The 15,414-nt window shown below is 37.7% G+C and overlaps 1 pseudogene; it reads right to left on the bottom strand.

Moving 5' to 3' along the window:
* Window positions 1–15,414, bottom strand: part of LOC101411280 (DOMON domain-containing protein FRRS1L-like) — a 45,314-nt pseudogene continuing 29,900 nt past the window's right edge.

Below are 15,414 nucleotides of genomic sequence, written 5' to 3'. Positions count from 1 at the left end.
CTACGGGGTTCCCATAAGTAGGTAGAGGGTCAGAGCAACAATGAGAAGCAAACAAAATGGAGAGGAGAAGGTCTGATAGGCAGCTGATGGCATAAAAATGTCTTCATACTTGTATACTTGTAAATACTGACAACACACTCTGAAGCAGGGGTGAGTCTATCATGCCGAGTGATAGAACCCTGAATGACTGGACCCCAAGCAAGCAGATAATACCAGCTCAGATGCAGATCAACAATTGTCTCATCTCTGGGAACATTCACAGGGCCTTTAAATCTGCAGACGACGCGGTTGTTCTCAAAGACTCCTTCATTTCTAGCAGGATTTCTCTGAATCTCCTTGGCCTACTGGTCCACATTATAGAAGTGCGGTATGCGGAACCTGCCATTGTAATCATGGACACAGGCCATGACTTCACCACCACCCATTTTTTTGTCCGAAGAGAATCCAACCGAGACCCAACTATGTGTCTGCACTCAGCTCAAACTCCACATCAACCCCTATCATCCGGTAGCTAAGCAAGTAGTCACAGGTCTCCGCATTACAGCCTGGCTTGCCGTATCTAAAGCATCCCTTGGTCTTGCCACAGTCATCCACTTTGATTTTGGGAAATGGATCCACTGGAGGAGCAGTAGGGAAAGGGTAACCCTCCTTGGACAGATAGCGTAGGTCGTAGAACCAGCCGGCGAAGGTGCCCTCGGAGAAGTGGTGGCGTCCCCCTGTGCGCGGCCCCGGGGTCCCCGCCCCCGGGCCCGAGCCTAACGCCCCCCCCCCTGCCAGCTACCAGCAGAGCGGGACGCGCGATTGCGATTGCGGCGCAAGATCCCGCAGCCAAGCCACTAGGGCCGCAGCGGGGGTTCCGCGATCGTGGAGCCCTGACCTGTTATTTGTTAATTTACATATTATTTACACTCCATTAACTTCTATAAGCTTTTCAGGGACTCTCAACATCATTGCCAGTTATGTTATTAGAGGGATTGAACATGCCTAGAAGATTTTAGAATTATAATAGCTCTTGAATCAGTATTGAGTACAGCGAAACTTGTCCTTTTTCTTTCCCAATTTCAGAAATCTTCCAGAATTCTATAAAGTATAGAGAAAGATAAAGCACACTAAAATAAATGAATTGATACAAAAATAGCCATACACCTGGTCAATAGATTCATCAGCTTTCATTTTCTGTACAGAAGAAGACAACTATAAACATTGGGCCTTTATATCAGGCAGCCTTATAAACACAATTCATGCATTATCTCATATAACCACATGAACAGATTGTTATCTTATCATTCTATTGTACAGAAGTGAAAACTGTAAAGATATGAGACGTAAAGAACATAAAAAACTTGCCCAAGTTCACATAGTTATTAAATACAAGTGACAGCCTAAGGAGGTTAGACTTGCTAAATTACAAAACTTTTGCTTTTTAAAAAATATTAAAAAGCAGTATCTCTAGCTTGCATGTGTCTATTCTCAGGGCATCAACAATAGAATTCCAGTTTTGCATTGATTTAGATTTTTTTTTCGTGCTTAGTCCTCTCTTTAACTCTGTAAGATAGGTACTATTAGGGCTCTTTTGTATGCTTTGATTACTTTATGGGCTCATACTATTATCACTAGTACATTCTGTGATTTATGACCTAGACTCCAAGATAACTCCTTAACCACTCAGTAGAAAGACTGCTAACCCAGCCTAACTGAATCTCCTCCTACCATCGTCACAGATGCCGCAGTCACAAGATAGAATAGGTTGAACTGGTTTGGCTACCACCTTAGCTCAAGTTGCTATTCAGAATCCTCTTGAAACTAAAAATTCAGAAACCTTAATTGTAAAAAAAACATAACAAAAATTCATCCTATTCACCCTGACACCAAACCTAAATGTGCAGAAACTCTTGTTTGCCATGTTTATAATCATCTACTCTCTCACCATGGCAGGCAATGTATTTATCAGAGTAATTACTGACACCAGCCCAATTCTCAGTTACCCTATGTATTTTTTTTTTTTTTGTCCTTTTAAGATGGCTCATTCCCTCTTACCACGGCCTCAAAAATGATATTTGACTTACTCACTAAGAAGGAATTTTTTTCCTTCTTAGTGCATGATTAAAGTTTTTGCATTTCTTTGGGAAAATTTAAGTCATCCTATCCAGGTGATGGCTATGACCACTAAGTGACCATCTGCAAGGCCCTGCACTACATGATCACAGTGAACTGGAGAGTGTGTGTTCTCCTGGTGGTCCTGTCCTGGGCTGGGAGGTTTCTTCATGCCTTGAATTAAATTCTTTTCATTATGTAGTTGCCTTTCTATGGCCCTAATATAATTTATCATTTTCTTTTGTGATCTTTGCCCTCTAATGGTCTCCTGCACTAACACAAACATCTTTGAACTTTTTTTTGCCACCAGTGATGGTTTCATGTGTCTCTCAATTTTACTTTTATCACTTCCTGTGTCCTCATCATTTGCTCCATCAGAACTAACAGCTCAGAAGGACACCAGAAGGCTTTTTCCACCTTTGCCATACTACTATAGTTGTCTTATTTTTTGTACCCTGTATATTTGTATGCATTCAGCTTATGACCACCTTTTCCCTTAATAAAGTGGTGGCTGTATTTTATTCTATGATAACACCTATGCTCAATCTTTTATTTATATCTTCATAAATGTAGAGGAGAAAAGTGCAAAAGTGCAAAAAGGAAACTCTGGAGACAAAGACTGATCCTGTGTAACAAATCATGTAAATGGACAAGATCGAAAATGTCCAACCCGATCAAAAATTTTAAATATGAAATATAAAGCCAAAAAGTTGCTTAAAAATTACATGCTAAAAATGTGGAAGAATATTTTGTAAAGTATAAAGCCAGAAAGTATATTTAAACAAGCTAAAAAAAATACTGACTGATCTGTCTGTGTGTATATAAAAATTTAAAATATGGAAAAAAATCTGTATAGCATAAAAATTTCACAGAAAGTTTTTAAGGAAAATTACAAATATATATAATCAAAAGGAATAATCATTAATATATTATCAACATAAAGATCAATATGGAAAAACTTGATAATCAAAGAAAATAGGTAAAAAGCATTATTAGAAAATTAACAAATGAAGAAATACAAATAATTTTTAAGTGTGAAAAGTTGCTAAAACTCAATTATATTTAAAGAATTAATGTTAAGGTATACAAATGAAGTTAAGTTTCCAAAACTGAACACATTACCCAATATCATAGGTTTTTATGAGTTGTTCACAGATTGTGGGCAAGAGTGTATTTGGTACAATGTTAAGGATGATATATTTGCAATAATTATGAATATTAAAAATTTAAATGCCTGTACAGTTTGACCCAGTGATTGCATTTCTAGGGACTCAGGCATGCATATAATTAATGGGTATAGTGCTAAATATAGGTTCATATAAATGATTAGAAGAATCTTGTGTAGAAAAATTACATAAACCATAATGTAAAACATAAGAAAACTAAAAATTTAGAAAATTGTATAGTCTAAAATATAAACCATAATGTAAACCCAAATGGAACCACGTTTGAAAGCTATCGTTTCAATATCTGTACATTAGCTGTAGCAAATATAATATGAACATGTAAAAAGATCACTTTTGGGGATGTGACAAAGCGTTTGATGTTGTATATGTGGGAGTACCATATATTGTATCTGTGAATTACTGTGAACTAAAACTTATGTCAAGAGATTTAATAATCAGAAAAAAAAAAAAGAAAGGAGGTAGACACTGAGGAAGAAATGGAAGAAATTGCCTTGCCATTGTACATACAGGGCATCACCTATAGCAGTGATGAAAGGCAAAATGTCAGAAACAAAGCTTTTTCATTTTTTCATTTCTTTGATACTCCAATTTATTTTTCTTTTATTTAATTTTTCTAAATTTCTATGCATTCTATATCTAACCTTTAAACCCATCACTATATTCCATTTTTCTATTAATGGGACCTGGTGACATATTGGGCTTCCTTTTTGAAGAAGTTTTGGACTACAGAGAAGTTCAACTATGGTGGGGGAGGAGCACGTGTGTGGGGTGTCATTAGTGGAGGGCACACAATTGGGAGGGAGTTCTCCAGGACATGTATACAGGGTACATAGAAAGGTCTGGATATTTTCATAGTGGTTTCAGTTGTAAATGACAGATGAGAGAGTGCTGAATTCCTGACCAAGAGAGCTCTATCACATTCACCAATGGAAAAACAACAATCCCCCAAGTGCAATGGCAAAGACCAATAAAGATGGATGGTCCAACGATGAGCCCTTGATACTGATGGCTCCAATTATGAGCCTGTGTGCCTGAAATATAGCTGTGGGGTGCCTAAGAGTTACCTCCTGAGAGCCTCCATGTTACTCAAATGTGGCCACTCTCTAAGCCAAACTCAGCATGTAGATGCATTGCCTTCCCCTCCCGGTGTGGGACATGAATCCTGGGGATGAGCATCCCTGGCACCAAGGGATTACTACCAAGCACCAGCTGATGATGTAACTACAAAAAGACCATGAACAAAGAGGTCAGCTCAAACTGGCAAAATATCTCAGTCTACTACTTTTTGACTTTAGATAAAAAGGGGGAAATGGAAAGGACAAGTGAGTTTATATGGTAAGAGTCTCCAAAAAAGACTCTTATGCATGCCTCAGCAGGGTACCAGAGATAGCCAAGGTAGATGGAAACCCAGGTGTTGGTTCTCCTGAGGGCTGCAGCAACCCACAGGTTTTATGGTCCAGGCAGATGGCTCTGGAGTTCAGGGTCATGTCAGTCGGCCCTACTTTGGAGTCTATGTTCCTGAGTGTGATGGAGTTGGACTCAGATATAACCTTTCTACACATGCCTCTTCTGTTACTTCTGCCTGACCTGTGGTTGGCATTTGGGTTGGTGTATACTCAGGAGACCTGAATCTCTGGAAAGCCCATGTGTTGGCCAGACCCTGGGTCTCAGCAGACTTGTGGCTCCTACCCTCTGGTTTCTTGAACTTACCCTGGCCAGCTGACAGTTAGGTGAAGAGGGTCAACCACCACACCAGGGAGCCAAGAGTGCCTACAACTGCAAGCAGGAGAATTGCATCTACCATCCATGCAGAATCTAAACCCCTTCTTGATGTAGGGGGAAATGGACATAGCCATCCCAGGTCCACAAGATGGAGGAATAGATTATGGATTAAAGTAGACTTACTGGTATTCTGCTGGGGAACTGTTGTGATTAGTAAGGGAAGAAATTGTAGTAGTGATGTGGAGAGGGTGGCCACAGTGGCTGCTGATGGTTCGTAGAGGGAAGAAGAGATACAGTGTGGGGGCATTTTCCAGATTTGGAGTTGTCTTAGGTGGTGCTGCAGGGATGGATGCTGGACATTGTGTGTCCTGTCGTGGCCCACTGGGTGGACTGGGGGAGAGTGTGTACTACAATGTGGACCACAGTCCATGTGTTGCAATGGTTCTCCATAATGTATTCACTGGGTGCAATGGATGTGCCACAATGATGGAAGAGTTTGTTGATGGGGAGGGGTGGTGTTGGTGGGTGGGGGGTATATGGGGACCTCATATTTTTTGAATGTAACATTTAAAAGAAAATAAAGAAGAAAAAAATGAAAAAAAAAAACAAGCTTAAATCTGTTACAGTGGGGAAATTGGTTATATATTCCAAGGTAAGGCCCACTGACTAGGTGCTGATTTCATGGGATTGTGTGCTTTGTTCACAGTGTTTAGATGTCTCTAGAGCTCTCAGGAACACTCCTGTTTGAGACTTTGTTTACTGTGGCAGTTTGTTAGATCCTGCCTGAGATGTGCATAAGGGTAACCACTGAAATGACCTTGCAACTCACTTCAAAATACTCTTTTGTGTTTAATTTGCCCCCTTTTAGTCAAGGTCATTTTCCAAATGCATCACTGGTTGGTGCTTTGTAATATTCCCTCAGTTCCAAGGAGGCTTATCCCCAGGAGTCCTGTCCCATGCTGAGGGGAAGGTAAGTGACTTTATTTGCTGAGTTTGACTTAGAGAGAGGCCATATTTGAGTAAAAAGGAAGTTTTCAGGAGGCAACTCTTAGCCAATAGATATTATTAGACTAAGTCTCACATTTTTGAGGAAAGGTTCCTAAGTGCAAGCATTAATATTGAGTGCTTGGTGTATTGGTCTGTTTTCTTTAATTAGGCAGGGCCTATGTATACTAGAGATTCTTGCCACTCTATTAGAGAATGTAGCAGGACTGTCCAGGATGGGAATTTAATATATTTATTGGTAATTAAAAAATGAAATAACTGTCTCCATCAATGTAATACAGACAGGAAAGATGAACTGAATAAAACCAGGTACAAGTTTTTCCCCGGTGTTTTCATCAGGGTGTTTTTTGGTTTTTGCTTTTCTTTAAGCTTGAATGGATTAGATTACAATAATTCTTTCCATTCTAAACAGTAATATTTTACCTTGAAAAAGAAGCAGCAGGAAAAGAGAAAATTCCAATTTTTTTTTTTAAATTTACTGCCATTTAGGCCACTGCCATTGGGTCACTGTCCATTTAGCCCAAACCAATGACAGCTAGTATGCACAACTAAAGAGCTGCATATATTTTGCTTTCCTCACTCCCCTTGCTTTAATATCTACAGGGTATTTTTTAAAAGCCATTTTGTGTTTCACTTGTAAGGAGATGTGGTCATGGTTGTGGTGACATCCTTAGGAGAGCTTTCCAAACTTGACTGTTTCCCCTAAACTATGATTCCTGTGGTCTTATGCATTCTTTGTAGCAAGGATTAAGCCTAGTGAAGCAACCCCTGCACTAGTTATGCCAGTACTTAAAGGAGAAAAGTATATTCTCTGATATGCTTTATCATTTATCGCTTGTAAAGCCAAAGATCATGGGACATTTGATCCCTTTAAATCCCAATATTTATCATGTGTTTTGCAATTGGAGTGTGTCCAAGATAGCTTCTCATTTTATTTGTTTGGATTTTCCACAAAGTGAGAAATGGTATTTATATGTAATGATGCTGCTACAACAATGACTTCATCAGATTCAAGAACATATAGAACGGAGATAAAAGGAGACTCAACACTCTTATGGGACAATTGTCATTCTAAAAATAAAATACCAAGATTTAGACAAATGGGATCATTTACCTTACACTCTATCCCTGCAAACCTTGATGACCCTTATAATGTTATGTTATTCTTCCTCAGGTTTAGAGAAGCATTGCATGGGAATTTTATAACAGCAATATAAAGCAAGGAAACTTCCTATTGTGAAAAGTGTCAGCCTTTCAGCTCAACAATCTGGCAGGCTAAGGTTTCTCTCTGTGCATCCTGTTTTTGTATCTTGGTGGTCACTAAGTCTACATTGTTAGTCATGCTGCACACATGTCCTTTTCTAAACCTAGCTTTTGCTCTAATTGGCATACCTTTGCCACTGCAGCATGTTGCTGATAGGTCACTGATCCTTATGCAAGCCTACTTCTGAAGTCCCTTCCTGACATTCTCTTATTTTCTTTCCCATACCAAGAAAGAAACACCCTTTGGTGTTTTTGGGGAATCTTGGTACTAATGTACTGGCCCTCAAGTGTCTAAATAAGATGCCAACAACATGGAGGATGTGGGCCACAGAGTCTGGGATGCCCCCCATAGAGTCTCCTCTTCCTCACTCACCTGCAGTCTTCTTCACATCTCTGGGCTCCTGGCTGGTTCACCAGTTGTCTCATTGTAACTGGAGTGCTGCCATGTTAGGTTTCAAAGTGATGGCATCTTTGCTGAGAAGCCCAGAGAAAGCCTCTGGAAGACACAGGTAGTTCATATAATCATGTATTTCAAGAAGGAAGCTTACAAAGGGGAGATGTGGTACAGGGTGGTGACCAGACCAAGCAGTACTCTGTAATTCGAGTAGAGACATGCAGCAGTATATATAGGAAGAGAAACAAAAAGGCAAACCCTTACCTATTTCTGTATCAGCTCAGTATGGGTCAAGCGGTATGCATCTGAAGCTCCCTGTTCATAGACAATTAATGATAAGTTAAGAATTCCTTTGTTTCCAGTGGAAAAAAAGGGGGAAGAAAGTTATAGCAAGTAAGGGAGAATGATTTGCGCAAATGAAACTATTTACCATACAGTTCCATATCTTACATGGAGGTGAATCAGTCATATGCTTTTTACCACTGCATTTTGCTTACAAAGTCTTTCCCAGCCAGTTAGCAGACATATTTATCTCGTTTATTTTTTCTGGCTTTGAACACATTTGTGCTTTAAGGTTTAATATAAACAATTCTTTTTTTATTATATATGATTTTACTTTTGTTTATAATGTGTAGAGAACATATTGTTTTGAAAAAATGCCTATTAGTTACTGACAAACATTATTACCCCCTCTGCTATAAACATAATATTCTTTAAATTGATGTTCTTTGGGATTTAAAATTATTTGCTTCTTATTAAGCTTATCTGTGTTCATCTGTTTTAATAGTATTTTGAAATGTCAATAAGATTATGAATGTACATACCGAATCTAATACTTTTCTATTTTACATGTATTGATATCTGCATTCAAATTTTTTCTAATATATTTGTCCAGCCCAACAGCATCACTGCACCACTGTCATACCCATCCAAATATACCCTTTCACCTTATCATAGATTTTGCCCATATGGGCAATGGCTCATAACCCTTTATTCCCTTTCTCTCTCCTATAAATCTATCTTCTAGATTCTAGTTCTGTGAGTCTGCTCAATTTGTTTAATTCATATAATTGAGGTCATATAATATTTGTCCTTCAGTGCCTTGCTTGCTTCACTCAATATAAGGTCTTCAAGATTCATCCACGTTATTCCATGTTTTAATACTGCATTCCTTCTTACAATTATGTAATATTCCATTGTATGTATATACCAGAGTTTTCTATATCCATTCATCTGTTGATGGACTTTTGTTTTTTTTACAACTTTTGTCAATAGCCAATAATGCTGCTATGAACATTGGTGTGCATATCTGCTCATGCTCCTGCTTTCAATTCTTCTGGGTATATACCCAGCAGTGGGATTGCTGGACCATGTTAAAATTCTGTATTTAGCTTCCCAACAAACTGCCAATCTGTCCTCCACAATGGCTGCACCATTCTACATTCCCATTAGCAGTGGATAATGGTTCCCATTCCTCCACACCCTCTCCAACACTTATATTCCTCTGCTTTATTAATGGCCACCAGTCTAATGGGTGTAAAATGATATTTTTTGATTTGCGTTTCCCAAATAGTGATGTTGAGCATCTTTTCATGTGCTTTTTATTTATATGTATTTCTTCTTTGGAGAAGTGTCTATTCAGATCACATGCCCATTTTTAAATGCTTTTTAAAAATGCTTTTTTTAAAATTTTTGAAGTGTAAGATTTCTTTATATATGCTGGATTTTAGGCCCTTATCAGACAGATAGTTACCAAATATTTTCTTCCATTGAGTAGGCTTCCCTTTTACTTTCTTCACAAACTCCTTTGAGGTGCAAAAGTTTTTAATTTTGAGGAGGTTCCATTGATCTATTTTTTCTTTCCTTGCTCATGCTGGGTGTAAAGTTCATGAAACTATTTTCTGCTACAAGATCCTGTATGTGCTTCCCTACAATATCTTAAAGACCTTCAAGGTCTTGACTCTTATATTTCGATCTTTGATCCTTCTTGAGTTAATTTTTGTACAAGGTAAAAGATAGTATCCTCTCTCATTTTTTTTAGATATATATATTCCGTTCTCCAAGCACCATTTGTTGAAGAGGCAATTCTCTCCCAGCTCAGGGGGCTTGGTGACTTCTTGAGTATCAGTTAACTATATACATGTGAGGATCTATATCAGAACTCTTAATTTGTTTCATTTGCTCAGTATTCTATCCTTGTGCCAAAATTATATTGATTTTGTAACTTCACATTCAAATGATTTGTTTGGGGAACACATGCAGAAAACATTTTGCAATCTTCCTTCAATTGACTGTTGATTTACAAAATGCCTCTAAAATCTAAATATGAAAGAATTTCCTCATATCATGCATATAGAGTTTCTAATATATTAGCAGAATATTGCATTGCGTCATACTGTCTGTTTTATCCCTTTCAGGAAATCCTTCTTTCAGAAGTTTTCAATAAAGAACTATGGTATTTTTATGCAATGCTATTCCAAAGTAATATAAGCTCGCAATCTAAATATCAGGGTGTATAATACTGAGCATTAAATGTTCTCTCAGTATAGTTGCTTCTGAAATGCTTTTACATCATCCCGTCATCCCTAATCTGAAATCATATGATCTTTTATACATGGATTGAAACAAGGTAAAAGTCACAGGGATAAACTACAGCTTAACCTCATTAGCTAGATCAATTATAAAGAAACACAGGGCAGGAGATATTCATAATTCAAGTCTCTGCTCTTCCTTGAAGACTTGTTTTCAGTCCTGTTTTTCTATGGAAGAAAAATACTTTGGCAATGTTGGAGAGAATCTGTCCATGTAGGATTGCAGCTCTCAGGCCAACAATCATAAAACCATGATGTTTTATGTATAGTTCTGCATATGTGTGAGTATGTGTGTGTGACTGTGGAAGAGGGCTAGGCTTCAATATGCAACTAAAAATAAGACCCCATTTTAAGGCTAAGGTTTATCTGCCTGAGGTTTCTATCAATACTACAGGAAACAAACATTTCTGACATATATTATTTATTTGATCAAAATTTATGTATCATCTTTGCAAACTCATTGTTATTTGCAGATATTTTTTTTATCCAAATGACAAATTGAATTCATGGTGCAATGAACAATGTGACAGAATTCTTCCTGCACAGCTGGACACAGAAACTTGACATGCAAAAACTCTTGTTTGTTAAGTTTACAGTGATCTACTATCTCATTCTAACAGGCATCCTACTCATTGAATAGGCCATTGCCACTAGTCCGACCCTCATATCCACTGTGTATGTTTTTGGCTTCCTCAGCTTTTCATAGATCCCTGTGCCTCTTACAACATGGACGCCAAAATAGTATTTGATTTACTCATTGGAAGAAAACAATTTCCTTCAGCAGGTGTATGATTCAGTTCTTTGCTGAATATTTCCTTGGGAGAATTGAAATCAACCTGCTCACAGTGATGGCCTATGACCACTATGTGGTCATATGCAGGACCCTGCCCTACATGATCACAATGAACTGGTGGTGATCTGTGGTCTCTTGATGGCCATGTCCTGCTCCAGAATATGATTTCTTCATATTCTGATTCAAATTCGTTTGATGGTATGGTTACTCTATTGTGACACCAAAGGCATTGATCAGTTCGTTTGTGGTCTTATCCCTCTTTTGAAGCTCTCCTGCAATCACACTCACATCCTTGGACTCTTTGTTGTCACCAACAGTGGGTACACTCACTTTTTCAATACTTGTCACTTCTTATGTCCAAATTTTTGCTCCCTCAGAACTCGAAGTTCTGAAGAGCACCAGAAGGTCCTCACATCACTGTCCCCTATTATACTGTGTTCACCTTATTCTTTGTACTCTGTATCTCTTTATCTATATATCTTTCATCCATGACCACCCTCCCCTTGATAAAGCAATGTCTATGTTTTATACTATGATAATGCTCACATAAAATCCCTTAATCTATATATTCTGAAGTGAAGAGGTGAAAACTGAAATACCATGAGGAAGCTCTAGTGCAAAAGAGTGATCTATTGTAACAATTAATATGAGTAGATAATATAAAAACAAAACGTATTTCTATTTTAACAACAAATTCGGCTAATGCAAGGATAATGATCTTGTAGTAAGAATGTATAATTTTAAGTGTATGGTATCTATTTCTATCTGCTCAACTAACAGGACATCATTTCCATTGTAATCTGGGAAATTTACAAATAAATTATTTTCTCTGCATGAAGCTAAGGAGGGATATTCAATTACCCCAGGTACAGTTATAGAGCAATTTTGCCCTGGTATTCAAATGTACAAGACAAATATAGAGCATATTTTCTGCCAAAATAAACCTACACAGCACTTCACCTCTAAAACTGCTTTGAAAGTATGGTTTTGAGCCCTAGATAATAGCAACAACAGCAGCAGGTACAAAAAAGTGTTGTTGCTATCTCAGTATTCAATTTGGAAAGTCTGCACATTTAACATTTTATATGAAATAGCAAACCAATTGCAACTGATGGGGTAATATTTGAGATGCAGAAATTTCCATTGCAATTATAAGAGAAAGAATACAGAACAAAGAAGAGGATTCAGATAAAGGCCAATGAAGACTCTTGGGAATCCTGGTAATTTCACATTGAAACTTATAAGGACTGAATTAACACAAATTACACATAGACATGCCTATATCTTATGATAAAATATATATTATATACAGATTAATATTCAACAGTTTAGTAAATGATTCTTTCTAAATGGCAAATAAATTTCCTCAATGGTGGCTACCCATTTGCTGGCCACCAGATATCCTTGTGCATGCACCATATTTGTAGTCTCCTTGTATTTAAGCAGGAGCAAAATACAAGCTAATAGACTTGATGCATGCCTCATTTAGGCTGAATAATTTAGGAAACTGTATGCTATTATCCAGTCTTTCTTTCCCTGCACCAAGCCTGGAAGACATTCATTTGGATGGTAAGACTACACAAGGAAGCAACGTGGATTACTCAGAGGACAACTGCCATACAGGTTTCCCCAACCCTCATTTGATTTTGCCTGACAAAAGATAATATTAAGTCACGCAGAGTTCAGGATTCATTTGTTACTTGGCTTATCTTCACTAATGCATTGACTAATTTTATCTTGACAGAGAACTATATTAATAAAAGAGCAGATTAACAAAACTTTTGCAATTATCTTGATCTATAAATAGCACGAATGGATAAATAATATTCTCACAAAACCAAGTATGGGAGGTGATTTTGGGAAGATGGCAGAGTAGGGAATTCCAAGACTCAGTATTTCCACCGAAACTGCTATTTTACAGGCAAGAATTGTCTGAAACAACTATTTTAAACTCCTGAGAACAGAAGAACACTGTACAGCATTAAGGGAAGAAGGGAGGAAGAAACTGATAAATAATGGAAAGTACAGTAAATTGCTTTCTCTAAGAAGTGGCTTCTGGTGCCCATCCCTCACTCTCATGAGGGAAACCATGAGGTCCAGTCCATGGTTATTACTGATTACAGAAAGGGACATAAAGTACTCTTCCAAAAGACCAGTGTGGGAATGGCCAATGCTGATCAAAGCATTTGATTAACAGCTTCACAGTATGAGGTGCCTCTCTCTAAAGGCAGCCATTGTTTAAACCACAATGGACAGTGGTGACAGTGGTGGAGACTTAAGAAAGCTGAACTTCCTCAGCACTGTGGGGAATACTTAGTGGAAGGGCAGCAGATGCTAGGCCAACCAAGAAACCTTAGCTTTGGGGCAATCATGCAAGAAGCTCTTGGCATTCTTCCTCTTTCTTCCTCAGGGCACTGTGTGTCTGGTCTGCACCCTTTTGTGGATCTCTGGCCCTGTTTTGGGTAGGAAAGAGTGTTTTGGCAAAGTCTTCTCCAGGATCACCATCCTCCCAGAATCTGCCATCCAGGCAAAAGCAGCTTGACACAAAGAAAAGAGGGGAAGAAACTAAAGATCTAGAGTCGTGGGTAAGACTTGCAGGTTTCAAACACCTGGAAGAGGGAACTCTGAATGCTGGGAGACAGAATGACAGTCAAACTCCTGTAAGCAGGGGAACTCCAAATCAACTACCAAACAAAAAACAAAGGCAAAGACAAAGAAGAGGCTCAGAAAGACAGAGAAAATCCTGCACTGCTACATTCTCCATGAGCAGACATTCCAGAGAGAAGGGCTGAAGCTCAAGAAAATCTCTGTTTTATCATCAGGTGGTTACAAAATCAAGAAATAGATATTTCTGGAAATAAATCCTAGAGCTGACATTTTAAAATATTAAAATGTACATACCAAAATGCAACAAAAGGGTACTCAACAAACAAAGAAATAGGAAATAAAGGCTAATTTACAGGAAAAATATATAAACCCTGAAAACACAACAAAGAAGACCAGAAAGTGGAATACTGAAAAGAAGCTTTTAATAATGTAATCTTAAAATTGCCCAAGGAGATGAAGGAAAACACAGAGAAAGAATTAAAGGATATCAGAAAACCAAGAATTAGTGATATGAGAGTCTTAGTAAAGAAAAAGTAATTTTAAAAAGGGAAGCTAACAGAAATGCTAGAGCTGAAAGCCACAATAGCTGAAATGAAAAGTGTCCAAGTGGATTTTAAGAGCAGACTGGAGCTGGAAGAAGGACAAGTCAGGGAAGTTGAAGCCAAGACACTTGAAATGAGTGAGGCTGAGACATTAAAAGAAAAAAGATTATAAGAAGTGAAAATAGCCTAAGACATCTCTGGACAACCATTAGGCATATCAATGTATGCATTATGGGAATCCCAGAAGTAAAAGAAAGATAGTAAGAGGCAGAAGAAATATTCAAAGAGATAGTGACAGGGAAGGGCCCAAATTTAGCTAAATAGTGAATATGCCCAATGGGTGAAGAAGCCCATAGAACACCAAATAGAATAAATATGAAAAATACACCCTATCACACATTGATTACCCTTTTAAATGCTAAGGACAAATTGGGAGTTCTGAAAACTGTCAAGAGAAAAGCAATGTGTTATATAAAAAATGAGTCCCAATTAGATGTAGTGCTCATTTCTCATCAGACAACATAGAGGCAAGAAGGCAGTCAGTTGAAATACTGAAAATGCTGAAAGAAAGTAACTGTCAGTCAAGTAATTTCTATCTGGCAAGAATTTCTTTCAAAAACTGAAGGAGAGATAAAACATTGCCAGATCTGTCCTACAACAATGATAAAAGAAGTTCTTCAGACTGAAAGGAAAAGACACAAGAGTGTGATTCAATGTGACATAAAAAATAAGAGTTGTGGAAAAGCTAACCATTTGGGTAAATATAAATGCCAGGATTATTGGGGTGTATTGTTTGGTATGTAACCCAACTTCATACTTCACACAGATGCTAAAATGTAAACATATAAAAACTAATGATAAATCTAGGATTTGGACATACAATGTAGAAAGATATAAGTGGTAAAAAATATAAAAATAAGGTGGGGGAATGGAAGTTTGTAAGAAGACTATGTGTGTTTGCTATTGAAGTAAATTTGGCATCAAACCAAATATTACTGATATATATATATACATATAAAGTTAAATTTCAACCACATGGTAACCACAAGTTACATAGCTATAAAATGCATACAGATAGAAAAAAAGAAGGAACTTAATATGGTACAACGCAAAAATCTGTTCGATCCCTTGGGCCTCCTGTTGAAAAAGAAGAAGAGAAAGTATGCCCACACTGTGATATTATACCAGAGTTGATGGAGCTGATGACACCCACTGA

The sequence above is a fragment of the Dasypus novemcinctus genome, chromosome 10 (genome assembly GCF_030445035.2).
Source record: "Dasypus novemcinctus isolate mDasNov1 chromosome 10, mDasNov1.1.hap2, whole genome shotgun sequence".
In the NCBI taxonomy this organism is placed as follows: domain Eukaryota; kingdom Metazoa; phylum Chordata; class Mammalia; order Cingulata; family Dasypodidae; genus Dasypus; species Dasypus novemcinctus.
This window is presented reverse-complemented; position numbering and strand designations above follow the sequence as displayed.